General features: G+C 38.1%; 1 protein-coding gene and 1 pseudogene across 2 annotated transcripts in view; both read right to left on the bottom strand.

Annotated features, from left to right (window-relative positions):
* Nucleotides 1-26,408, bottom strand: part of CTNNA1 (catenin alpha 1) — a 177,959-nt gene that overhangs the window by 82,249 nt on the left and 69,302 nt on the right. The gene's annotated exons all lie outside the window — the stretch shown is intronic.
* Nucleotides 17,294-26,407, bottom strand: LOC139183841 (voltage-dependent anion-selective channel protein 3 pseudogene; annotated as a pseudogene).

Below are 26,408 nucleotides of genomic sequence, written 5' to 3'. Positions count from 1 at the left end.
AGAGTCCGAAATGCAGTACTTGGATGCAATCTCAAAAACGACAGAATAATCTCCGTTCGTTTCCAAGGCAAACCATTCAATATCACAGGAATCCAAGTCTATGCCCCAACCAGTAACACTGAAGAAGCTGAAGTTCAACAGTTCTATGAAGACCTACAAGACCTTTTAGAACTAACACCCAAGAAAGATGTCCTTTTCATTATAGGGGACTGGAATGCAAAAGTAGGAAGTCAAGAAACACGTGGAGTAACAGGCAAACCTGGCCTTGGAATACAGAATGAAGCAGGGCAAAGACTAATAGAGTTTTGCCAAGAAAATGCACTGGTCATAACAAACACCCTCTTCCAACAACACAAGAGAAGACTCTACACATGGACATCACCAGATGGTCAACCCCGAAATCAGATTGATATTCTTTGCAGCCAAAGATGGAGAAGCTCTATACAGTCAACAAAAACAAGACTAAGAGCTGACTGTGCCTTAGATCATGAACTCCTTATTACCAAATTCAGACTTAAATTGAAGAAAGTAGGGAAAACCACTAGACCATTCAGGTATGACCTAAATCAAATCCCTTATACAGTGGAAGTGAGAAATAGATTTAAGGGACTAGATCTGATAGAGTGCCTGATGAACTATGGATGGAGGTTCGTGACATTGTACAGGAGAGAGGGATCAAGACCATCCCCATGGAAAAGAAATGCAAGAAAGCAAAATGGCTGTCTGGGGAGGTCTTACAAATAGCTGTGAAAAGAAGAGAAGCAAACAGCAAAGGAGAAAAGGAAAGATATAAGCATCTGAATGCAGAGTTCCAAAGAACAGCAAGGAGAGATAAGAAAGCCTTCCTCAGCAATCAATGCAAAGAAATAGAGGAAAACAACAGAATGGGAAAGACTAGGGATCTCTTCAAGAAAATTAGACACCAAGGGAACATTTCATGCAAAGATGGGCTCGATAAAGGACAGAAATGGTATGGACCTAACAGAAGCAGAAGATATTAAGAAGAGGTGGCAAGAATACACAGAAGAACTGTACAAAAAAGATCTTCACGACCCAGATAATCACGTTGGTGTAATCACTCATCTAGAGCCAGACATCCTGGAATGTGAAGTCAAGCGGGCCTTAGAGGGCATCACTACGAACAAAGCTAGTGGAGGTGACGGAATTCCAGTTGAGCTCTTTCAAATCCTGAAAGATGATGCTGTGAAAGTGCTGCATTCAATATGCCAGCAAATTTGGAAAACTCAGCAGTGGCCACAGGACTGGAAAAGGTCAGTTTTCATTCCAATGCCATAGAAAGGCAATGCCAAAGAATGCTCAAACTACCACACAGTTGTGCTCATCTCACACGCTAGTAAAGTAATGCTCAAAATTCTCCAAGCCAGGCTTCAGCAGTACGTGAACCGTGAACTTCCAGGTGTTCAAGCTGGTTTTAGAAAAGGCAGAGGAATCAGAGATCAAATTGCCAACATCTGCTGGATCATGGAAAAAGCAAGAGAGTTCCAGAAAAACATCTATTTCCTGCTTTACTGACTATGCCAAAGCCTTTAACTGTGTGGATCACAATAAACTGTGGAAAATTCTGAAAGAGATGGGAATACGAGACCACCTGACCTGCCTCTTGAGAAATCTGTATGCAGGTCAGGAAGCAACAGTTAGAACTGGACATGGAACAACATACTGGTTCCAAATAAGAAAAGGAGTACGTCAAGGCTGTATAGTGTCAGCCTGCTTATTTAACTTCTATGCAGAGTACATCATGAAAAACGCTGGGCTGGAAGAAGCACAAGCTGGAATCAAGATTGCCGGGAGAAATATCAATAACCTCAGATATGCAGATAACACCACCCTTATGGCAGAAAGTGAAGAGGAACTCAAAAGCCTCTTGATGAAAGTGAAAGAGGAGCGTGAAAAAGCTGGCTTAGAAAGCTCAACATTCAGAAAACAAAGAGCATGGCATCCGGTTCCATCACTTCATGGGAAATAGATGGAGAAACAGTGGAAACAGTGTCAGACTTTATTTTTCTGGGCTCCAAAATCACTGCAGATGGTGATTGCAGCCATGAAATTAAAAGATGCTTACTCCTTGGAAGGAACATCATGACCAACCTAGATAGCATATTCAAAAGCAGAGACATTACTTTGCCAACAAAGGTCCGGCTAGTCAAGGCTATGGTTTTTCCTGTGGTCATGTATGGATATGAGAGTTGGACTGTGAAGAAGGCTGAGCGCCAAAGAATTGATGCTTTTGAACTGTGGTGTTGGAGAAGACTCTTGAGAGTCCCTTGGACTGCAAGGAGATCCAACCAGTCCATTCTGAAGGAGATCAGCCCTGGGATTTCTTTGGAAGGAATGATGCTAAAGCTGAAACTCCAGTACTTTGGCTACCTCACGCGAAGAGTTGACTCATTGGAAAAGACCCTGATGCTGGGAGGGATTGGGGGCAGGAGGAGAAGGGGACGCCAGAGGATGAGATGGCTGGATGGCATCACTGACTCGATGGACGTGAGTCTGAGTGAACTCTGGAAGCTGGTTATGGAAAGGGAGGCCTGGCGTGCTGCGATTCATGGGGTCACAAAGAGTCGGACACAACTGAGCAACTGATCTGAACTCAATCACCAGATTCACTGGATCCTGGGAAGGAAAGTACGACAGTGTAGAAAGGAGGGGGTGGGACAGAAAAAAGAATGAAGGCAGTGAAAAGAGGATATACAGTGGAAAAGAGGCTGGAATCGCTGTCCTGGAAAATTGCCAAGAAAGAGGTGAAAGTAGCTCCCTGAACTGGAAGCAGGAAATGTTGATGGAGGCAGGGGTCAGGGGTGGCTAATAGCCCACAGCCCCACAGGCAAGGCCCATACTCATGAGAATGCACTGAGGCACTGTTAAAAGTGCTGCAATATCTCACACACACACACCCACACCAATACTTAAAAGGTTAATGCCAAGCCTGATAGAGGCTTCCAGAATCCTGCCCCAGTACAACAGCATGCTGACTGGGCACCACCCACATTAACCAGTTGTACCTATAATAAGTATCTCTCCGACTTAAAGACAGAAACCATGCATTCCCATCATGGTTCACCTTTACCCACAAGCACTGCAGCATAACTTACCAAGATGACCAGTTGCCTTGATCAACTGGAAAATCAACTGAAGATGTGAAGTTTAGGGACCTAAAAGCCCAGGTGTCAGAGATCAAGCATAATAGTGTCCAGCAATATAAGAAGAGAGGCTCAGTGAGACAGGAGCCCAGTGAAGGCAACATGGGTTCCCCTCTCCTGATCACCTATGATATACTCAACACAGAATATTTTGTGAAAGTATCCCTAAAACTGCACTCGCCAGGCACCTATCACTGATTACCTTACTGCATGTTTTCCACTGGCACAAGGCAAAGAGTACTTTTTGTTTATTAATAGTCTTTCTTCCTATAGCACAGTGTGGGAGTATTTTTACCATGGCTATAGGCAATGCACAATATCCCCTAAACTGAATCTAAAAACTCCTTCTGTTATGGCTGAAGTTAAAGGTCCAATATTAGAAAGCAGAAACTACTATCTGTCACAAAAAGACTTATTAGACAGGGTTCCCCACCCCCCAGTAGTGGTTAATAGGCAAAAAAAGTCATAGAGGTATTATCTTTGGGGCTCTAAAACCAGAAACCATCATTCAATGTTTTTTCTGGACAAGAGCCAGAGTTAGGATTTAAAGACCACAGGAATTCTCAGATATGCAAAACTGAAAGAGACTATAGTGAAAGGATAAAACCTTGAAAATTATTATAGTGAATGAAGACTACTAGAAACCATCTGTGATGAGAAAAGGTAATAAATTATGAAGCGTAGAGATCTGACACTCTGAAATAAACATTTCAAAGAGAACAGTAAATGCCTATTGGCTATACAGATAATACACTAAGATGTGCTGTCATAATAGTAATTATTTGTTAAAGAGAAGTAACCTCAATATTATACAAAACAGTCAATAATCGAGCAGCTAGCCTAGGGCTACTCAATCTGACTTGGTTGAAAAACAATTCAGACATGAAACACGACACAATGACTACATTCCAAGCATGTGAGGTTTAGACTTCATTACAATAAGGGACCGAAACTGATGCCCCAGTAGAGAGAATAAAAGAGAGGTCACAGATTAAATACCTAAGAAAGTAGCAGGAAAGCAATGACAAACAGGAAACAGCTTTCCTAAGAGTGAGAAAAGATTGCAGAAACTTCTGACCAAAAAAGGGGGCTGTGGAATACAATTCAGTGGTCATATGAGCAAAGAATATACTTAAGAAAACACTTCTGGGGGGGGGTGGGGAACCCAAGCAGAAGTCAGGAGATTATCTTAAAGTCTCTTTTACAATTAAGTGATGGACAGGGAGGCCTGGCGTGCTGCGATTCATGGGGTCACATAGAGTCGGACACGACTGAGCAACTGAACTGAACTGAACTGAACTCTCAAAACAGACATCTTTAATGGGGGGTGTGTGTGTGTGTATACACTTTACTGTATCTACAGAAAACATTTCTGGAAGGAAACAAAATATAAGAAGAAAAAAATGGATGGCTAGAGAACAGGAATGAAAGGGGACTTCATATATACTCACTATACTCTTTTATACCCTTTTAATTTTGCACTATGTAAATATATTACCTATTTTAAAAATTAAAATCCCTTTTATTAGGTAGAAAGCAATACCGTAGTCATAAGGATCTCAGCTTAACAATAAAGACCTACATTTTTCAAAACAAACCTATCAGAGTCAGCAAATGAAACACTTCCCCAGTTTCCCATATCATTTCTGAAGCAACTAACCATTAATCCGATGAGTAAGTTCACAGATAACATCTGAAGGCAACTGTTCATATCTCCTAAGTGAAGACTGATGATGTCAGCCAGCCCACATGCCTCACTTCTAAGTCAGCCCAGCTTAACTACAAAGATTTTTCCCTTCAGCCATTTTAGAACTCTAAAAAGAAATAAAGATTATAAATATCAAAGGGTAAAGAAACCTTCTAGACTTCACATTACCTGTTCTAGTGTCTTTTTAATACTACATATGCAACACCTAAACATTGTTTCGGTTAATTATTTAACCAGCTCTACGGAGTGTAAATTCTCTTAAACAGTGAGCTAGTGAGTTTATTAAGACTAGAAAAAGTTTTATTCATAACATCATTTTCTGGTGCTAGAAAGAAGTTTCAATAAACTACAGAGAACAAATCAACGTGACTTGTAGAAAAACGAATGAAAGGGACCTCCTGGTGGTCCAGTGATTTAGACTCTGTGCTTCCAACTCAGACTGGACCCCTGGTCAGGGAGCTAAGTTCCCACATGCCACAAGGCACAGCCAAACAAAAAGCAATAAAGAAAAGAAAAAAAAAGAGAGAACAAGAAAAGAAACTATATGGATAGTCATAGTATTCAAATTTTTAGAAATCTACTTCAAATGCAGTCACCAAATAAATCTAAAATGAGCAGGAAAGAATAATGAGGAGATTTTATACAGAGATGCCTATACAAAACTCAATTCAGAGAATGAACACTGACAGTCAAGAGCCTCGCTTCTCCATGCCAGGAAACTTGGAATTATCTATAAAGTATGCCAGACCCAAGCAAAGTATATGTTTTAACAGTAAGGAGAATATATTATGAATCTGGGAATAAGGCCACCAACTTCAGGCAAGACAGTTAAAACAAATGGAAAGAAATAAAATAACCTCTGCAACACTCAGTAGGGGTGTATTTGCTAAAAATTAATACAATCTTCAGATATTATTACCAGAATGCACATAAGAAAGAAAAGATTCTCCAAATGAATTTGACCACTGCAAAGAGAGAGGAGAGGAGAAGGTAAAGGGAGGAAGGGTAGAATTAAGCTCTTTGACTCAGCAGGAGAAATGCAACTACTCTAAGAAATCACTGGAAAGCAGGACAGGTAAAAATAAAAAACAGAGGCCTTAAAGTATTAACCATTTAAAATTCTAAACTTTATTAGAATAGTAGTGGTAGTCGTAGCAGTAGTAAGAACAGCAGGGGCTGTTTCACAAGCTCCCAACCAAGCTGTGTGCGTAGGCACAACCATCATCCTGAACTCAGTGTTGAGACGACCGAGATTGGGGAGTGACTCTTCCTGTTCAGTGAAGCTGTCAAGAAACAGAACAACATCACTCCACTGACAATCCTTTCAATAAGAAATTTACCTTAATGCCAACCATTAAACATTAAACCATTAAAATACCAGTAAACACAGAGTTGAAAGATCTCTGGATGGAAAACAAAGCTTCCAATTAGGTAGATTTCACCACCCTAGAGCAGGCCTCTAAATCCCAACAAAGCAAAAAGAATTTTAAACACACAGAGGAGACACCTGATTTCTCTGCAGAAACATAAGCAACATTAGGTGGAGCCGTGGTAAAGAATGAGCCTGCCAATGCAGGAGACTCAAGAGATCTAAGTCCAATCCATGGGTGGAGAAGATCCCTTGGAGTTGGAAATGGCAACCCACTCCAGTGTTCTTGCCTGGAAAATTCCATGGCAGAGGACCCCTAGTAGATACATTCCATGGGGTTTCAAAGAGTCAGACACAAACTGACTGAGCATGTACACAATCATCCCTGACAACTTCACAACTAATGAGAAATCCACTAGCCTATACAATCTTTGTCATTTTCAGCTTCTATTCAACTCCTCAGCCCCAGATAAAGAAATATCAACATCATCAGAACCAAACTCCAAGCAGCAACAACAGAACTAAGAGCTAGAGCTACTCAAATAGTCCCTTTCTATAATCCATTGAAAATTTACTTGGGGCAGAGAACATTTGCTCTGTCTCCCAGGACATCAGCTTGAGAGAGAGATTCCCTACTCAAAATAGGCTTCACAAACACCTGTCCACACTGATCTGAGGGTGACTGTATCTACCAAAACACATCTTTTCTTACTTTCTGCCATTGTGCCTGAAATTCTATCATCAAGCTTCTCTCTGAGAGTCTTCTTTAAGGGGAAAAAAAAGGGAAGAGGTACAAATATCCCCAAACAAAGTGACAACAAAAACTGGGGAAAAGAGATTATATTTGTCTATTTCAACTGACATTTTAAGTAAGAAATTATGACAGCTAAAAATGAATGTTTACAGTTTTCCCCCTTGTTTCAGAAAAAGCTTAAGAACTTCTGAAAATTCCTTCTCTCATATGAATGTTTTTGGAGCCTCTAACAGTTTGGTCTGGTAGAAAACACTGGGAAATAAAATGTACTAACTACCTAGCAGGTTAACATAAATGGAAAAACGCTGAAAAGAAGTCATTATGGTTAATTTGAACCCTTGTTAGTAACTGTAATTTTATATATATTTTATACACGAGTTATTTTAAGCTTGTATAGTTGTTGTTGATTTCTATGATGGAACTGAACATACTTCTGAAGTCCAAGAATCACTGAAAGCTGGAAGAAGGCTGATAACTTCTGCCTAAATTTTACCATACATAAGCCCCTTGGGTTCACCTGACAGATCTGCAGTTTAACTCCACAAGCAAACCCTATAGCAGCAACCATGCTGTTTCGGTAGGTGTAGCACAAAGATCAGAAAAAGCCAGTTTGACACAAACTGAAGAGCCATACGGTTGATCTACAAATAATAACCCACAAAGGAAAAAAAAATCTATTATAGGCTAACAAAGTAATATTGCTTTACACAAGCCACTTCACTTACAACCTCTGCTACATCTTTTTTGGGCCAAGTGGGCCAAGAACATAGCTATGAGATATATATAATTTAATGAGAACCACTATTTCTATCAAAATCCCTCCTTCAAATCCTTTATATTCCTGTGATCAAAAAAAGTTTTTACTCTAAAAAGACTATGTAATTAATACAAAAGCTGATTCCTTTTCAAAGTTCTTAGAGTTCTAAGCTAATCAAATTCTAGTGATTATATGCAGAATCATCACATTAAAAAGTCCATAGTACTTAAAATGTGATAGCTTAAGGGCCATCAATATGCATATTGTACAGATTCACCACTTTTTCAGAGACGAAATAAAAATAAAAATAGTCACTCTGAAATGACACATGTTCAATCTGATTTCTCAGTTTTTAAAATTATTTTTGATTCAACAATTCTTTACTTGACATATTCATAATTTAGATGAAATAGCCACAGAAAATTACAGGCCATTAGTTTGTTCAACAGAAAGCCAGAAAATTAAAGAGGCCAACTTAAATACACAATGTAGGCTTTTAATGTGGCCAAAGTCATTCTGACGGCAATAACAGACACAGGCCCCACCTCAAAACGGGGAAAACAGTCTGCTTCACACAGGATAAACAAGTTGCATCAATCTATAGAAAATATAATCTAAAAAACTCATCACATCATTAGGATACATACATGTGAAAAAGCATGTGACTATTTTAAACAGCTTTATTAAGATATGTATTAAGATATATGTACTTATTATAATGTATATATTAAGACATAATTGATATATAACTCACCCAGGTAAAGTATACCACTTGATGTTTTATAAAGTATATTCACAGATATATACAACCATTACCATTAGAACATTTTTACCACCTAAAAAGGAGCCCTGTATACCCTTTAGCTATCACTCTTCCAATCATTAGATGTGAATATTTAAGTATCAACATTAAAGTTTCAATATCCAGGACACAGTGAGCATACTTGGTTTTAAGTATTAATGCCCTAAATTTGTTGTCCTTTTCTTAAAAGTAATTTTAGAATTCAGTCTAAATTTGTTCCTTAAACCTCCACAATCACAATTTTATCCATTCTTCAGGTAATTTCTGTTTGTGAAAAAGGGTATCAAGGCAATCAACTCTTAAGTACATTCCCTCGACAAACAAAAATACATAAAAACAAAGCCTACAAACACATTTTAAAATGTGTCTATCCAATACTATCTACATAATAAGTAATCATCCTTATTCTATGGCACGTGCCTTTCTTGGGTTTAGAAAAGTAGAAACGGGCTCCAAGTCCAACTGTGCCAAAATTAACAGGGCCTTAAAGAATGTAAGACACTCTTTTCTTCCACCCACATTAAATATACACCCCAAAAACTTGATTTACCAGATTTTCGGCTGCCAACGAAAGTAGACTAGCTCAGTGGCTGACATTTCCTTTTGGCAGTCATTAGTCCTTAATGTGTCGCTGTCTAAAGGCTAAATGCAATGGTTTCATTCCTTTCTGCTTTAGTAGATCATTTTTTGGGGCCTGAGGAAATATATCAAAGGCTAAAACCACCTTACAAGAATGCTGTCAATCAAAGATGTTATAATATAAAAGTAATATGATTACAACTCCTCTCTCCATAAGCCCTTTATCACTAGAATTGGAATAGTAACTTTCTACATTGGTGCAAATTAAAGGGGAAAAAGCAAACATTTCCCAACACCTCTAACTGTCAGCGAGCCACCCACTAACAGGAGAAAAGAGGACTGCTTCTAGCAAATCTTCCTTGTGAAATGGTACCTTAAGGGTTCTTCGTTCCTATCAAGCCAGGTTTGCCATCCCCTGTACAATAATTAATTGCTGATTCTATATCTATTACTGTTGTTTCTCCCTTCACCCACTCTTCAATGCCAACCTTGTCTTTCTGTCTTCGAATACCCTATTTGGTATAGTCTTAGACTTGCTCCAGTGTTTTATAATAAAATAATTTCATTTGTGCTTTTTTAAAAAACTTTATTGCACCAGCATTATCTCTTCTAAGCCAGATTGCCTCATTCTGGTTTTTGCCCACAAAAAGAGTGCTAAAAAAAAAAAAAAAAAAGAGGGGGGAACGCAACAGTACAAAGAATGTTTATATTCAAGCACCGTGTTCCCTAGCTAGAGGCCATGCATTTTCATAATCAACAGTGAAAGCAAGGAATCTGAAACCATTATGGCCAACAAAATACTGTTAAAGCCACCTAAAATTGTGCTGAGGCAACTTCTTAATCAGTAGGAAGTCTATAGGAGATAAGTCATGTGATGGGGGGTGGGGGGGCAGGCCTGGCTAATTACTGTCATTTATTATATTCTGTTCAAAGTTTAGTGAACAACAAAGGCAACATCACTACTAAATTATACAACAGTCAAGTATAGATAAACAAAAATTTCTTACTACACATGATAGAGCTTTAAAACTATGATTCAGGGGAGGGCAATGGCTGTGATAATGCTTGAGACAGTAGACTACAGAACGCCTAGATGATTAAGTAACAACCATTTCTGACCTTCTAAAAAAAGTGCTTGCTAACAATTTAGCCTAGAACACTGCATCATTCAATGACTACACTAGTTACACTCCTTTTAAAGAATCAAGGAACTCAAATCAAATACAGTGACAAAGGGTTTACTTCAAGGACAAATGCACAAGAAACCAAGCACAGCTGGGCAACGGGCCTCAGAAGCAATACAGGAAGCCTAGGATCCTCCTCCTAACTGGCTGCACCACTCTCCAGTCTCAAACGCCTGACCCAACGTTACCCTCCATGGGGCCTAACTAATTCACAGCTGCTGCCCACCCACAAATTCATTTTGCCATGACCCCTCAAGACCTTGACTCTACTTAATGGCATAAGTTCTTACTTCAGTTTTCATTTACTAACTGCATCGTTTTCTCATTAATTTTTCCATACAAATTCCCAAGAGAATTAATTAACCTAAGAACTGGGGACTGAGAAGGGGGCTGGATAGAATAAAGCAAGCTCTTTAAGACTCTGCAAGACCAACAAATGCCTTCAGAAAGGCTGTGCCGCTGTTGCTGCTAAGTCACTTCAATCGTGTCCGACTCTGTGAGACCCCATAGACGGCAGCCCACCAGGCTCCCCGTCCCTGGGATTCTCCAGGCAAGAACACTGCAGTGGGTTGCCATTTCCTTCTCCAATGCATACATGAAAGTGAAAAGTGAAAGTGAAGTTGCTCAGTCATGTCTGACTCCTAGTGACCCCATGGACTGCAGCCCACCAGGCCCCTCCATCCATGGGATTTTCCAGGCAAGAGTACTGGAATGTGGTGCCATTGCCTTCTCCATAGAAAGGCTGTAAGACATGGCAAAGACTGTGCCCTTAAATATCTAATATGCCGGCATCTACTCAAATAACCATAATAATAAGATATGCCTTTTAACTTTTATTATGGGATTTTTTCAAACATCCAAAAAGATTAAGACTAGTAAAAAGAACTTCCTTATGCAGTATTACCAGCCATCAACTTTCTGCTTTGTTAGTTTTGGGGTAGGGTATTTTAAAACAAATCTACAACATCATGTTATTTCATAAGGCATTCATCATAAACCTATGTTCATCTCTGGATGGTCAAATCTTGAGGGTTAAAAGAACTGTCATTTGTCCAAAACCTCAAATTGCAAATATACAGTTACTGGCCTTTATCATCAAAACCCTAAAACTAATAAAACTTTTTTATTTTTCTGGCTATACCTCATGGGTGGGCAGAGAAGGCAATGGCAACCCACTCCAGTACTCTTGCCTGGAAAATCCCATGAACGGAGGAGCCTGGTAGGCTACAATGGGGTCACGAAGAGTTGGACATGACTGAGCAACTTCACTTCACTTTCACTTTTCACTTTCATGCATTGGGGAAGGAAATGGCAACCCACTCCAGTGTTCTTGCCCGGAGAATCCCAGGGACAGGGGAGTCTGGTGGGCTGCTGTCTATGGGGTTGGCACAGAGTCGGACATGACTGAAGTAATTTAGCAGCAGCAGCAGCATGGGTGGGATCTTAGTTCCCTAACCAGGGATCGTGGTAGGGCAGAGTCCTAACCACTGGACCACCAGAGTATTCCCAAACTACTGTAATTCTTGATTCAGAGTGGTTTTAAGAAAATAATTAACTTTGCACTGGCAGGGAAAACCAAGTTAAAAAAAAAAAAGTTTGATTCGTGCTCTGGAGTTTGCCAAAATGAAAGCTCTACAGATAGCAAATAAGAGCTAGTCAATGGAATCCGTTTTAACAAACACTATGATTAGAATTCCACTTTTAAATGGAAGTTTTTGGTAAATGCTACAAAGTTCAATATTGCTTTGAAACATAAAAATTCAACAAATGTCTTACTAATGATTTGAAGTCCACTTCCTAAATTAAGACATTTTGGTAGCCTAAGATAAACCATGTTTGAAAAGGTTTAAGGAGACAAGGGATTCCTTTATCACCAAAAAAGTGACTCAGTAAGAGTACCTATAAATGACCAACTTTAAAAAAACTATTTTCCAGTATTTTCACCAATACAGAATCTTAAAGGCAACATAAACACATACATCTATTTCCCAGAAACAAGTGCATTTATTGTCAGGAGCTTTAAAAATTATAGTTGGGTACACTGATCAAACATCTAGAATTTTTCTTATAAAATATTTCAGGTTATGCAATGTTCATATAGAAACAAGGGCAAGTCAAAACACAGATCTTTTTATTCCTAGAGGATGAGTTTATGTGAGTTTACAAAACCAATAATTCTCCTTCAAAGCAGGGAGAAGTAATTCAGGATAAGTAAGTTCTGGAGTTAAATTTAAAGAACAATTAGCAAGGAAGCCTTGAAGTAAGATGCCACACTGCATCTATAGGTACAAACTGCAAATTATAAAACCCGGAGTTAGAATATCTGCAACTGGAGTAAAACCAGGAGGTCAATCACTTCACTTCACGTGAAAATAATACTTGTAAGACAATTTACTGACTAGTTATTATTTTAGCATAAAGCAACTCAAGTGAAATATCTTCTTTATGGTACATTTCCAAATTACACCATTATGAAAAGGTCTTATGCTGTTTTCAGAGAATGACCAAACAAAATCCGTTCTTAGCAGTCTCTGGTTCTAAATACTGAATATTCCACTTTAAAATAAGTAAATTATCAGCTGTCAAGTACTTATTTAGCAGTCATCTGATGTGAACACAGATTCAACATAAAAAATAAAAGGGACATCCAGAGAAGAAAAACATCACATTCCACTGATTTTTGTGATGAAGAAATACAAAAACCAAAGTAACTTTCAAGAGAGCAGGCATGAAATCACAGAAAGAAATTTCCTGGCAGCCAGGGCTACATCTCTCTCTGGCAAGGACAGTCTGGAAACTCAATGAGTTCTTTTTAACTAACTACCTTAGGTCCTCTAAAACACACAATTTAAATTAAAAAAAAAAAAATTTTAAGATCATTGGACAGAAAATATTAGGGTAGAAAGTTATGATTGATAAGCTTTTAATTTAACATTTTGTCCTATATGGGTATTCTAGACAAACAGGCTTATTTTATTAAAAAAAAAAAAAAAAGCCTAATTTGCTACATTTAAACAATGAAACTATTTTTAATGAATCGATTTATTCTCAACATGACAACTTTGCCAAAAGGAAAAAGAATAGATGAGGAAGGAGGAAATGTATTATTAATTTTCCAAAACAATACCAATTTACACACATACACAGCATTTTCTAGTTTTATGCTCACGTCAAACATGGCATCCCTTTTCCTTTCCACACTCAAATGAGGTGGGGTGGGAATAAGATCCTCTGTCAGCTAAGATTAGATGCTTGAACTACAAGATCATGCAGACTGAGGGTGGAGACTGCTGTTTTGGCTCTCTGCTATAGACAGAGCAAGAAACCAAGATATCACGCAGAGCCAAGAAGACAGGACAGCAGCTTCAGTCACTGACGACCCAGATCCCTGTTCACCTTGTTCCAGGCTACAGTTCATTTAATGCTCTTTTCTCTCAAGGCGTTTTGATATTTTGCATTGCCACCATCAGTTTTCCCATCTTCTTCATTTTGCTTGTTCTTGAGTGGTTCTCTGTGCCTTCTAACAAAGTCAGGCAGAAGGGCAGCTATTAATGGCTGTCTCACAGCTGAGAAAACAGCTATTGGGGAGGCTCCTGGATCAAGCTTTAATGATACCTATTCGATGTAAGCATTATTACCTACCATCCTCGGCATTACATACGAAAGGGACCACCAAAAATAGCTCTGGACTAAAAATCAGAAGTCTCAATTCTAATCTTAACTACTCTTACCTGGGTATGATCAGGGCCAAGTTACCTCCAGGTTTTAGGCTGTTTTGAAAATAGGTGATTGGTTTTAGTTCTGATTAAGATGGGGTAAACACATTCTACCCTGTCTATCCCAATGAATGCAACTAAAAACCCTGGAGAGAATACAGAGTAGCAATCTTGAGAACTGCAATGAAAAAGGGCCAAAGTCACAATTATAGTTGGCAGACAGGGCTCTATCTGTCTCAGTAACTATCAGAACAAGCAGACTCTAAATAAACAAATAAACAAACAATCAAGGTACAGAAGTACTAAACCAACTGAATCAGTCAATGTCATCAACCTGAATCTAATTAGCATATATATTAAAAGAACACTCCAACCAACAATAGCAAAAAAAAAAACCCCATAGTCAAGTACAGATAGAACATCACAAAGGTAGCACTACTGGGTCATAAAACAAATCTCAATAAGTAATTAAAAATACTAAAGTCACGCAAAATATGTTCTCTGACCATACTGAATTTGAATTAAGCTAGGAATTAGTAAAGGCTTCCTAAGCAGCACAGAGGTAAAGAATCCGCCTGTCAACGTGGGAGATAAGGATTCGATCCCTGGGTCGGGAAGATCCCCTAGAGTAGGAAATGGCAACCCACCCAACAGAGGAGAATAGTGGGCTACAGTCCACGGGGTCACAAAAAGTCAGACACGACTGCGCACACACATACACAAGAAATCAGTAACAGAAATAGAACAAGAAAATACTTGGAAACTAAACATAATGTACTTCCAAATAATCCACTGGTCAAAGAATAAAACTCAAGGAAAATTTTTAAACATTTTAAACTAAACAAAAATGAAATATGAAGACAAAGCGGGGCTTATATGGAAATCTGCCCTAAATCTTAACACTAAAAAAGAGAAAAGGTCTCAAGTCAATAACCTAATTTCCTACCTCAAGGAACTAGAAAAAGAACAAAATAAACCTAAAGGAAACAGAAGAAACAATGAAGAACAGAAATCAGTGAAATTAAAAATAACACACACAATGAAACCATAAAAAGCTGGTTCTTTCAAAAGATAAATAGAATTGATAAACCTACAGCAAGACTGGCAAAGAAAATGGAGAGTCTAGACACAAATCACCTACACTAGAAATGAATTACAGAATATGGCTATAGACTCCCCACAAACACTGAAGGGATAATAAGAGACTGCTACAAACAAGTTTCTCATATAAAACTTGATTAAATGGATAAAATTCCTTAAAAGCCACTAACTTTAAGAATTTATCTAAGAAGAAATATATACCCTAAATAATATAAGATTATATAATAATTGGATTATATAATAATTATATACTTACATAATAATTGGATTATATAATAATCCAATAAGAAAAACTGAGTTTGTATTTTAAAACCTTCAAAAAATTAGTTGGCTGGACTAGATTTAAAGCTTGGCAAACTTCTGTAAAGGGCCAGATAGCAAATATTGTGGGCTTTTAGGCCCATTCCATCTCTGTCACAACAACTTAACTATGTCACTGCAGTGGAAAAGCAGCCATGGACTATAAGTAAACAAATGAGCGTGGCTATGTTCCAATGAAGTTTACAAAAATAGATGGCAGGCAAGACTTTACCTGATAAGTTTGTCAACCCTACACTATGATAACTAATGTTACTTTCAAATTCTAAAATTTATAATTCTATACTGGGGAGGCCTTACAAATAGCTCTGAAAAGAAGAGAAGCGAAAAGCAAAGGAGAAAAGGAAAGATATAAACATCTGAATGCAGAGTTCCAAAGAATAGCAAGGAGAGATAAGAAAGCCTTCCTCAGCAATCAATGCAAAGAAATAGAGGAAAACAACAGAATGGGAAAGACTAGGGATCTCTTCAAGAAAATCAGAGATACCAAAGGAACATTTCATGCAAAGATGGGCTCGATAAAGGACAGAACTGGTATGGACCTAACAGAAGCAGAAGATATTAAGAAGAGGTGGCAAGAATACGCAGAAGAACTGTACAAAAAAGATCTTCACAACCCAGATAATCATGATGGTGTGATCACTGACCTAGAGTCAGACATCTGGGATTGTGAAGTCAAGTGGGCCTTAGAAAGCATCACTACGAACAAAGCTAGTGGAGGTGACGGAATTCCAGTTGAGCTATTCCAGATCCTGAAAGATGATGCTGTGAAAGTGCTGCACTCAATATGCCAGCAAATTTGGAAAACTCAGCAGTGGCCACAGGACTGGAAAAGGTCAATTTTCATTCCAATGCCATAGAAAGGCAATGCCAAAGAATGCTCAAACTACCGCACAGTTGCACTCATCTCACACGCTAGTAAAGTAATGCTCAAAATTCTCCAAGCCAGGCTTCAGCAATACGTGAACCACGAACCTCCAGGTGTTCAAGCTGGTTTTAGAAAAGGCAGAGGAATCAGAGATCAAATTGCCAACATCCGCTGGATCATGGAAAAAGCAAGAGAGTTCCAGAAAAACATCTATTTCTGTTTTATTGACTATGCCAAAGCCTTTGACTGTGTGGATCACAATAAACTGTGGAAAATTCTGAAAGAGATGGGAATACCAGACCACCTGACCTGCCTCTTGAGAAACCTATTTGCAGGTCAGGAAGCAACTGTCAGAACTGGACATGGAACAACAGACTGGTTCCAAATAGGAAAAGGAGTACGTCAAGGCTGTACATTGTCACCCTGCTTATTTAACTTACATGCAGAGTACATCATGAGAAATGCTGGACTGGAAGAAGCACAAGCTGGAATCAAGATTGCCGAGAGAAATAACAATAACCTCAGATATGCAGATGACACCACCCTTATGGCAGAAAGTGAAGAGGAACTCAAAAGCCTCTTGATGAAAGTGAAAGAGGAGAGTGAAAAAGTTGGCTTAAAGCTCAATATTCAGAAAACGAAGATCATGGCATCTGGTCCCATCACTGCATGGGAAATAGATGGGGAAACAGTGGAAACAGTGTCAGACTTTATTTTTCTGGGCTCCAAAATCACTGCAGATGGTGACTGCAGCCATGAAATTAAAAGATGCTTACTCCTTGGAAGGAAAGTTATGACCGACCTAGATAGCATATTCAAAAGCAGAGACATTACTTTGCCAACAAAGGTTCGTCTAGCGACTGATCTGATCTGATCTGATCCTTTAAAGGTCAAATATCACTGATAAATAATTGAAGAAAAAGGATAATGCAAACCCTATCACAGAGATAACTGACTCCCCCCCCCCCCCCCTGCCCAAAATGTGATGGGTTTATTTTACTCTGATGCAAAACCAAAGATTTCTACAGAGATCAATATATTACCAGATCATGAAAAAGTGGTGTGGGACATGCAGGACATGATGGACAACTAGAGGGTATGGTCAATTCCTTTGTAACATGACACTACACCATCACTGCAGAACACACTGAAAAGAACACTGAGGAACTGAACTGAAATGTGGACGAACATGACAACCTCCAGGCATGCCTTCAAGCACCTCCCTTAAGGTGGACTCGGTACCTAAGCTTCAGTGTGGGCAGGATTACAGGAGTATTACAATTGTTTGGAAGAATAAAAAGTTCACACTTTCTGAAATTTAAGGTCAAAACATAGTGGGTTCATTTCTCTTCACCTCCAGGAACAAAGCTGATGCTTTATTCAAAACCACATTAAGCTTCTAGTTCAAATCCCAGTCTGACCTTGTGCCCTCCTGCATTGAAGTTCTTTCCATTGATTAGAGCTGACAGGGTCAGTTTCACTCCTGGTCAAAGGGTCTGAGTGTAACCCAGTCCCATCAGGCTGGCATTGTTTACTTTAGCAGAGAGAGTTCTACAGTCCAGCTTGTACTTAGCAGCAATGCCAAGGCAGGTGGTCTTACTGCCGGTTGTCTACGCGAGGTTTATCAACATTTCAATCTTCTCATTCACCTTCTGGTAGATCGACCCTCCAAACTCAGTGCCATCATTCACACGAGTGTGCAGCTGGAAGTCTGCGGCCTTGTAACCCAGGGCACAATTATTCTGTGACAGTTTGGATATGGCTGAGTCAAAACTCATCTGATAGCCAGCAAGCCAACCTTCAAAGGCCAACATGGTCCAGCCACAGATGGTTGGTCCAGAAAAATCTATATCAACATTACTGCCAAAACTGAAACAATCCCATTAATACGAGGCCTTCAATTTCCCACTCTTCTTTCCTGTGTTCGGTACAAATATGGGATCAAAAGTCAGTTTCAACCCTTCAGCCAACTTATTCTCCCAAGTGATTTCTATTTCTGTCTGTTCCACTTCTGGGTGAAGGTCAGTCCAGTTACAGATCCTGTATTTGGTCTCTAGGTTGCCTGATGCTTTCCTTTTATTAGCGTAAGCATGACCAGAAGTAGAAAATTTCACTCCACTACATGACTTGGTTCTCAGATCTATTTTGACCATGCCAAATCCATATCCGTTGTTGAAGACATCTTTGGCAGCCTTTCCTAGATCACAGTAAGTTGGTGTGTTACATGTATCTCTGACCAGAGTGCCTGTTCCCTCCGAAAGGGCACCATTAAAGGTCTTCTTCAGACCAACACTGTTCCTAACTGATTGTTTTGATCAAGACTTGCTACAAGTATATACTGTAGTAAACAAAGTACCCTCCTCCCTCCAACAACTCACTCTCTCAGTCAAACTAGTCCTAAATGAATCATTACCTCAAAAAAAAAAGAATCACATTGTTAAGGTAAAGGCTAAAACTCAATGCATCTGCAGCCTGACACTGGACAGGCTTCTGGGCCTGCTCCATCATCCTAATTTCAAGAGACTGCTCCACTACTGCTCCATTAAGCCAGTGCCATTTTATCTAATATATAAACATGCATCTTTCTGTGTACAAAAGGTTACGATCTTGCCTGTTAAATACTGCAAATCATAATGCCAGAGTGGCATAGCTAGAAGTACCTCAAACCTCTTAGAAAGCAACATAAAATACAACTAGAGACATCTTCCTCAGACTTAAGGTCTTTTAAACCTCTCATCTCACACCACAAGAAAATCATACAATTTTTGACAAATATGCTTTCCAAATTACATAAATATCAAGAGGAAGAAGTCCTACACATGCTTGAATTTTGCATTCAATGCAACATCTATTTATACCTAAATTCTTCAAATATGCTAGGCAGATCACAGAAAAGCTTACACTGCTGCTGCTGCTGCTAAGTCGCTTCAGTCGTGTCCGATTCTGTGCACTCCAGGCAAGAACACTGGAGTGGGGTGCCATTTCCTTCTCCAATGCATGAAAGTGAAAAGTGAAAGTGAAGTCGCTCAGTCGTGTCTGACTCTTAGCGACCCCATGGACTGTAGTCCACCAGGCTCCTCCATCCATGGAATTTTCCAGGCAAGAGTATTGAAGTGGGGTGCCACTGCCTTCTCTGAAGCTTACACTAACAAATCAATAAAATCATACAGCTACAGAACTATGGACTAGCAATACAGGGAAGAGTCTACTGCAGGAAACCCAAGGGTTCACACAAAGATGGAAATCGTAGCATATTATATAACAAAACTCAGGCCCTATAGCTGCATATCATAGAACCAACTGAAACATCCATGACATCAAGCAACACCAGAGAGTCTAGCTTTGCAGGATACTCTAAAAGAGCTTTCTTTTCTTGTTCAGCTCACTTCAAGCAGCTATACAAGACCTGGGTTTACCTTATTTACTGTGAAGTATTTCGGTAATAAGTTTCATTTATAGAGCTATACAGTGAAAAACTCCATGATTATTAAAGATGATGGTATAAAGTCATATTTTCTGACTTACAAAGATGCATTATAATAAAAGTAGTAAGTGTTCAGATTTTCAGATCACAGGGATATGAGTTCAAACCGCAGCTATATGATTACACATTTCTGAGCAAGTAACAATTCAATAAGGGTTACTATGGTAGTCAAACAGGTAATAATATATGTCTCTCAGCACAATGACCAGTATATGGTAAGCACTATAATATTACAATAATCCTTAGTTCTGCTATCAAAAAAATAATAAGAACAGATAAATGTGTACATACACACACAGTCCAAATGAAGTCTGGCATGCTAGTACCAAAAATGGTGATATATAATGAACAGAGAACTTCATAATCAGAAATAAAATAACCTATTCTAATTCTGAAAATTAGAAAATGTAGCCACAAAATAACGCAGTAACAAGCTCTTCGAAGAGTCCTTCCAAAGCTTGGAAGCTCTGGCTCTGCTAAAGTGGTTCCAGGAAAGCATTTGCAAAACTGAGAAGAGATCAGCATTTGATTAAGTGCTTCCCTTCACTGCAATAACAATATATCTTTGAGAGCGAACATTAACTGCACCTTATTCATACATTCCATATCTATTATCTTAATCAGATAAAAATTTTATACCTGATATGTTAACATAATCAAACCCCTCAAATACAGGCCCAGTCCAATACAAAAAATGTCTAGCTACTTCATTACTCTTTAAAGGTCCTAAAGTCACTGTCTCCAATGTTTCAGGGCAAGAACAAAGACAAATTTAACCTTAAACAACATCATCCTCACCAGGTCTCAAGCTGTACCAATTTTATTCTGTCTAAAACTAGTTTAAGATATAAAAAAATACAAGCTATAATAGCTACTATGTAAGTTACTATCCAGACACTGAAGGAAGAAGTTGATGGCTTAACTCTTTAGCTACTCCTCTTAACTGGTTGGCTATCCAGTAGTTGTAACTATCCAAGAGAAATATAAGGCAAGCAAGAAATAAAAACTACATATGTAATCTAAAATTTTCAAGTAGCCATAGATAAAAAGAAACAGGTAAAAAAATAAGTTTAAGAACAAATTTTAACCCAATATATCCAAAACATTATCAATGAGATAGAGGTATTTACAGCTTTTTCAGTGAAGTATGTCTTGGAAATTTGGTGTATAGTTTACACTCACAGCACATCTCAATTTGGATCTGTCACATTTTAAGTGCTCAATAGACACATATGCCTACTGGTTACCACACTGGATGGAACCAAGCTAAAGCTACTCAAGCCCAAGACATGTACTTCTTCTCACCAATTACAAAGTCTAATTCTAGTAACTCAACACACGACTGAACTGCTAGACAAGACTGCTAAGCTCCCAACCAAGTGGGATTCTGGGAATTCCCTAGTGGTATAATGGTTAGGGCTCTGCCCTTTCATTGCAGAGGTACTAGGTTTGCTCCCTAGGGAGGGAACTAAAATCCCATAAACTGTGCGTGTGGCAAAAAAACAAACAAAAGACACCCACATGGAATTCATTTCAAAGACTGAGGTCTTTTATGTTTCAGACATTGTGTGAAGAATTTTCAGACTGGGGGGCAAGAGGGTTTTGGGTGCGGGGGAAGGGTTATTCACTTGTTTATTGAGGGGAATGTGAGTATGGTAATAGAAACATTTGGTCCTAATAAATTCTACTATTGGGAAAAACTCAAAGCGCATGGCCTAACAAAGGAAGAAAGAACCACATTAAAGATCAGCATATCCCTTAGCAGAAGGAAGAGTGTGAAATAAAGAATTCAGCTGTACCAAGTACAGAGCTCTTCAGAAGGAGGTGTTTCACTGGCACTGAAATATCTTCAGAGAATATTATAACACAGAATTGGGCTCCAAAGTCAACTACACATTTAAGAAACAAATTTGAACATGTTGAACTAGTAAACGGTTTTAACCTGTTAACCAGGTTAAACCCTGGTTTAACATTTAACACTGTTAAATTTAAAATTGTTAACATTTAACAATTAACATTCAGGTTAATTGTTTTTTCATTTTGTTCATTATTATTTTTATTATGTTAATTGCATAACATAACATTTACCATCTTAGTCAATTTTAAGCATATAGATCACAAGTCTGAAGAACATTTATATTACTGTGTAGCCATCACCACATCCATTTCCAGAACTTTTCATTTTCCCAAACGGAAACTCTGTTCCCATTAAACAGTAACTCAACATTCCCATCTCCCCCAGTGCCTGGCACTCCCACTCTCCTTTCTGTCTCTATGAATTTAACAACTCTTAGGAACCGCATGGAAGTGGGATCATAGAGGATTTGTCCTTTGTGTCTGGCTTATTTCACTCAGCATAATATCCTCCAGGTCCATCCATGCTGATGTCCCATTAACTTAACAGTTTGAACATTCTATGAATATCTTATGACTATGTAGAGAATATTAAGAGGGTTAAAACATTATTTTAAAATTTAGAAAACAATGCATACAAGAAAATGGACAAACTGGAAATACATATACCTAAATGTTAGTAGCCATGGTGGTTCAATCATTTAATGCACATGTGTGACTTTCAATTAGAAAAAATAAACAAAGTGGCAATAACTTTTTTCAAATTCAATTACATTTCAATTTCAATCCATTCACTTTTAAACCCATCCAGGCCGTTTTTCTTTCCCTAGAATCCTCACAGGCAGAATAACCTTAGGTTGATAAAGCAAGAACAAATTAAACTTAACCACAATAACCACATTTCATATCAAGGAAACCCGGGAAGTCATTTGTGAAACTACAGACATCCACTGAACAGTCAAAAACCCTCTACTGTCAGGCATCTGAAGTATTTCCATAATGTTAAGTAAGCAGGGGTCAAATGAATTATTTTTAACATCAATGTTTCTTAAAGCTTCAGAATAAGTCAGCAACAGATCTAACATCATCTCTTAACTCTCCAAACTTACAATGCAAGAAGCAGCATTAAGGCTGCTGACCTTCTGGCCCTCGGAGCCTTTAAAAGAGAGTTGGGCCCTCACCTTATAATCATTTACCCTCACAGCTTATTTCAGAGTATCTAATTTTTTTCAAAAATGTCATCTGTATACTGAAAAACTGAAAAATCTACCAGAAGCAGGGGTAAACCACCCATGGCCTCCTCCTCCATAACGCTCTAGAATGTGACCAATAAGAACAAGAATCTTTATTTTTTTCACTAATGTATCCCTAGCACCAAGAATATCCCAAACTGTTCACTTTATCCATTTTTCCCAAGTCAGCATGAGTTCTTATGAAGCAAGCACCTACTGAGTATCTCTTCTAGCATTACACTGGACCCTGAAAGAATATTTTAAAAATAGGCCCATCTTTCAAAAACTTTAAAACCCAGCTGCAGAAATTGCACAGATAAAGGAAATACAATTAAGCAACAATTCAAGGAACAATTGAGTGCTACTTGCTTCAAGTAGCAAGAAATAATATAGAATGGTGTAGTGTGAAATGGCCTTCAGCAAAGAGATGGGGGTGGCGGGGGATGGTTGGGAGGGTGGGGACAGAATGTCAGCCTTGAACGAAGAGCAGGTTAGATTTAATCAAGTAGGAAGGGAATTTCAAAAACATAATAAACAATGTCCTACTGAACGCATAAGCTCAGACTGACCTGAGCAGGTAGAACAAACTGGAAATGGAGAAAGTGAATAGAGCCTGGAATAAGACAATGGCAATGGAGACAAAAAAGGACAAATGTAATAAACCATCTTAGCAGTTTCTCCACCTTACCTGTACATTGGCATCTCTTGGGGAACTTTTAAAAATACTGATGCCTGGAACTGAATCTGGTAATTTTGACTTAATTTGGGTACAATCTAGACGTCAGGATTTCTAAAAATTGCCCAAGGATTCTAATTTCCATCCAAGGTTAAGAACCACTGCCCTATCTTATCAAGTGTACATTTTGAAAATAAAACTTTATTAAAAAGAATCATTGCCTCAGAGGAAACACCAGTGTAACTTGTTAAGTGGCAACACAGGATGAAGAAGGCAGGCTCAAGAAATTACAACAAAATTTTTGAAGTATGTATCTATAAAAATTATGACATGACTGGGAGAATTCAAGAGGAAAAAATAAAAATACATGAGCCTTTCTGGATTTTTACCACTCCATCAGCAAGTTTTATGTACTAAACCAGTTTTAATTAATCCAAACTGTCCCAATTCTCCATATACCATAATTACTCATCTAATATTTTTCAAAAGAAATAATCAAAACTGAAAGTGAGCCATTTTTTAAAAATCAAGATAAAGCTCAATGCAAAGACTATAAAATAAATACTTGATAAATTGCCTCAGGTTTCCCAGCTAGAAATAAACTCACCCTCCTTCCAATTCCCATGGTATTTTAGTAAAACCTATGATGGCACTCACAAAAAATGTACTGTAGAGGTGCTGTACATTTCTGAAGGGAAGGACCAGAGCCTCATTCCTCCTCTTACACAGTGCCAAGCACACTACTCTGCAGATGACACACAGTATAAACTGAGTGACAAGAAGATACTGCCAGGTAAGTTCTGACTGTCACTGGAGGTTTTCGAATGCTTCATGAATAAGTAAACCCTATCCCCAGTTGATTCTGCTTCTTGCAGATCCTTTTACCCTAAGGTTTCTTCAAATGTGCTTCACTGCCCTCCCACTTTATCCTCACTCCAATAGTTCTGGACAGGACACAGCCTGATCACTGTTATGTGAGTCAATTCAAGCGAACTATTAAAATATTTTTATCTTCAGGAGAAACATGCTCAGAAAATTTTTTTCTAAAATGTATTTCTGATTCTTGACATAATTCCCTTCAAAAACCCCATCATAATCCTTTAAATTCTGCCCAACATCAATCACTGTTCTAGCTTTCACTTACATAGTAAGATGTTATGTAAGATGACTGTTATGATCCCCACATCTTCAGCATAAATGAATATCTCCCACTTTTACTTATATCCATGGCACAAAATAGAAAGTACTATTTAAAAGAATCCAAGAGGTGATTCACAACCAGAGGTGACTAGCCCGAGACCTGACCAAACCTAGGACTGAAGGAATATTTTTTTAGACTGGTTAGGAAGCTCTGGTATGGAGCAACGAGAACAGATTTATCACATACTCTCCCCTACAAAGGCTGTTTTTAAAGTGGCTTCCCAATCATAACTATTAGACACTTTCACATCACTTCAGCACTGCACATGATAGCAGGGAACTGATTCACATACATGCCTTAAGGCCTTTGTTTCCCTCTTTAAGACTCCAGTATCGTGAGTTAGTCTTCAAATTATTCATTTTTTACATTTTCTGATTTCCAGGCTTACGTATGGGTTTTTAAATGTGTCCCACATTTTCACTGTTGACTTATCAACTGCTTTTTCCATCTGATTTAACTAAGCCTCTAATCTCATTTTTCTGAGGTAGACTGCGTACGATCAAAACATGGCAATGGCTTAAAAAAATTCAATATGCTTGACTAATTTCGCAATATGGTAGAAACAAGATAAACATTCATTTTCACCCCAGGAATTCCATCATGACCCACCATTATATGTTCACTTATGTAAGAATATAAATGAACAAACAAGATGTATGGCAAATGAACATACGAGAAAGTACCAAAGATCTTCTCCTGAAAACTATTAAGTAGACAAAAATCACTAGTTAGAAATAATTTGCATTGTCCTTCTTCCCTTTAAAATGATTCTCTATAATTTTTATTTAATTTATTCCTTCTTTGCCACAGTAAAATATTGGGTACAAGATCTAAACTATAGTAACCCTAAACCAGCATTAAATAATTGAAATGGAAAAGTATTAAGGAAGTAAAAAAGACATTACTGATAGAGAAAACAAGTACAGTATTTTCCACAGCAAAAAAAAAAAAAGTGTTAAATTTCACAGTATTAGTTTTTAAACACAAATCTTAAAGTTCAAAAACACTACTCACTTCACCTAACACAACAGTTCAGTTCAGTTGCTCAGTCATGTCCTACTTTGCTCTACTTGGCAAAAACCTAGTCTTATCACATTGTATACAGTTCATTCAAGAAACTTCATCTGTTATAAATATTTTCAATATTCCCTTTTGCTCAAAATTATATGGTCACCTAGATGTGGTAAAAGAATTTCAGGGGTGTTGAAGGTTACTATCCATGTAGACACATGCTGAAATATGTAGACAAAGGTGAAGAAATACAATTTCTGCAAGTTACTTTCAAATGTTGCATAGAAAAAAGGGGTGTATATACACACATACACACACACACAACATATATTTATACACACAAACATATTTATCTGTTAATTGGTGAATCTAGATAAGGGTTTACTGTATGATTTCTATAAGCTTATAATTTTTCACACTAAAAAGTTGTGGAGAAAGGGGACACACAGTAAGCTATCTATCCATTCCTTTAAAAATTTTACTCCACCCAAAAATCAATAAGCTAAAAACACATTTGACACTTACAGTTAAAATACCTCAGACCCAACACTTACTACAGAAAACTCTTGTTACTTCAAAGAAAGTTTTGAAAAACACCTCAGAACCAACACCTGTCAGAGAAAATTCCTCTTA

The sequence above is a fragment of the Bos indicus genome, chromosome 7 (genome assembly GCF_029378745.1).
Source record: "Bos indicus isolate NIAB-ARS_2022 breed Sahiwal x Tharparkar chromosome 7, NIAB-ARS_B.indTharparkar_mat_pri_1.0, whole genome shotgun sequence".
NCBI lineage: Eukaryota > Metazoa > Chordata > Mammalia > Artiodactyla > Bovidae > Bos > Bos indicus.
Note: the sequence above shows the minus strand (reverse complement) of the source record. Positions and strands in the feature narration are given on the sequence as shown.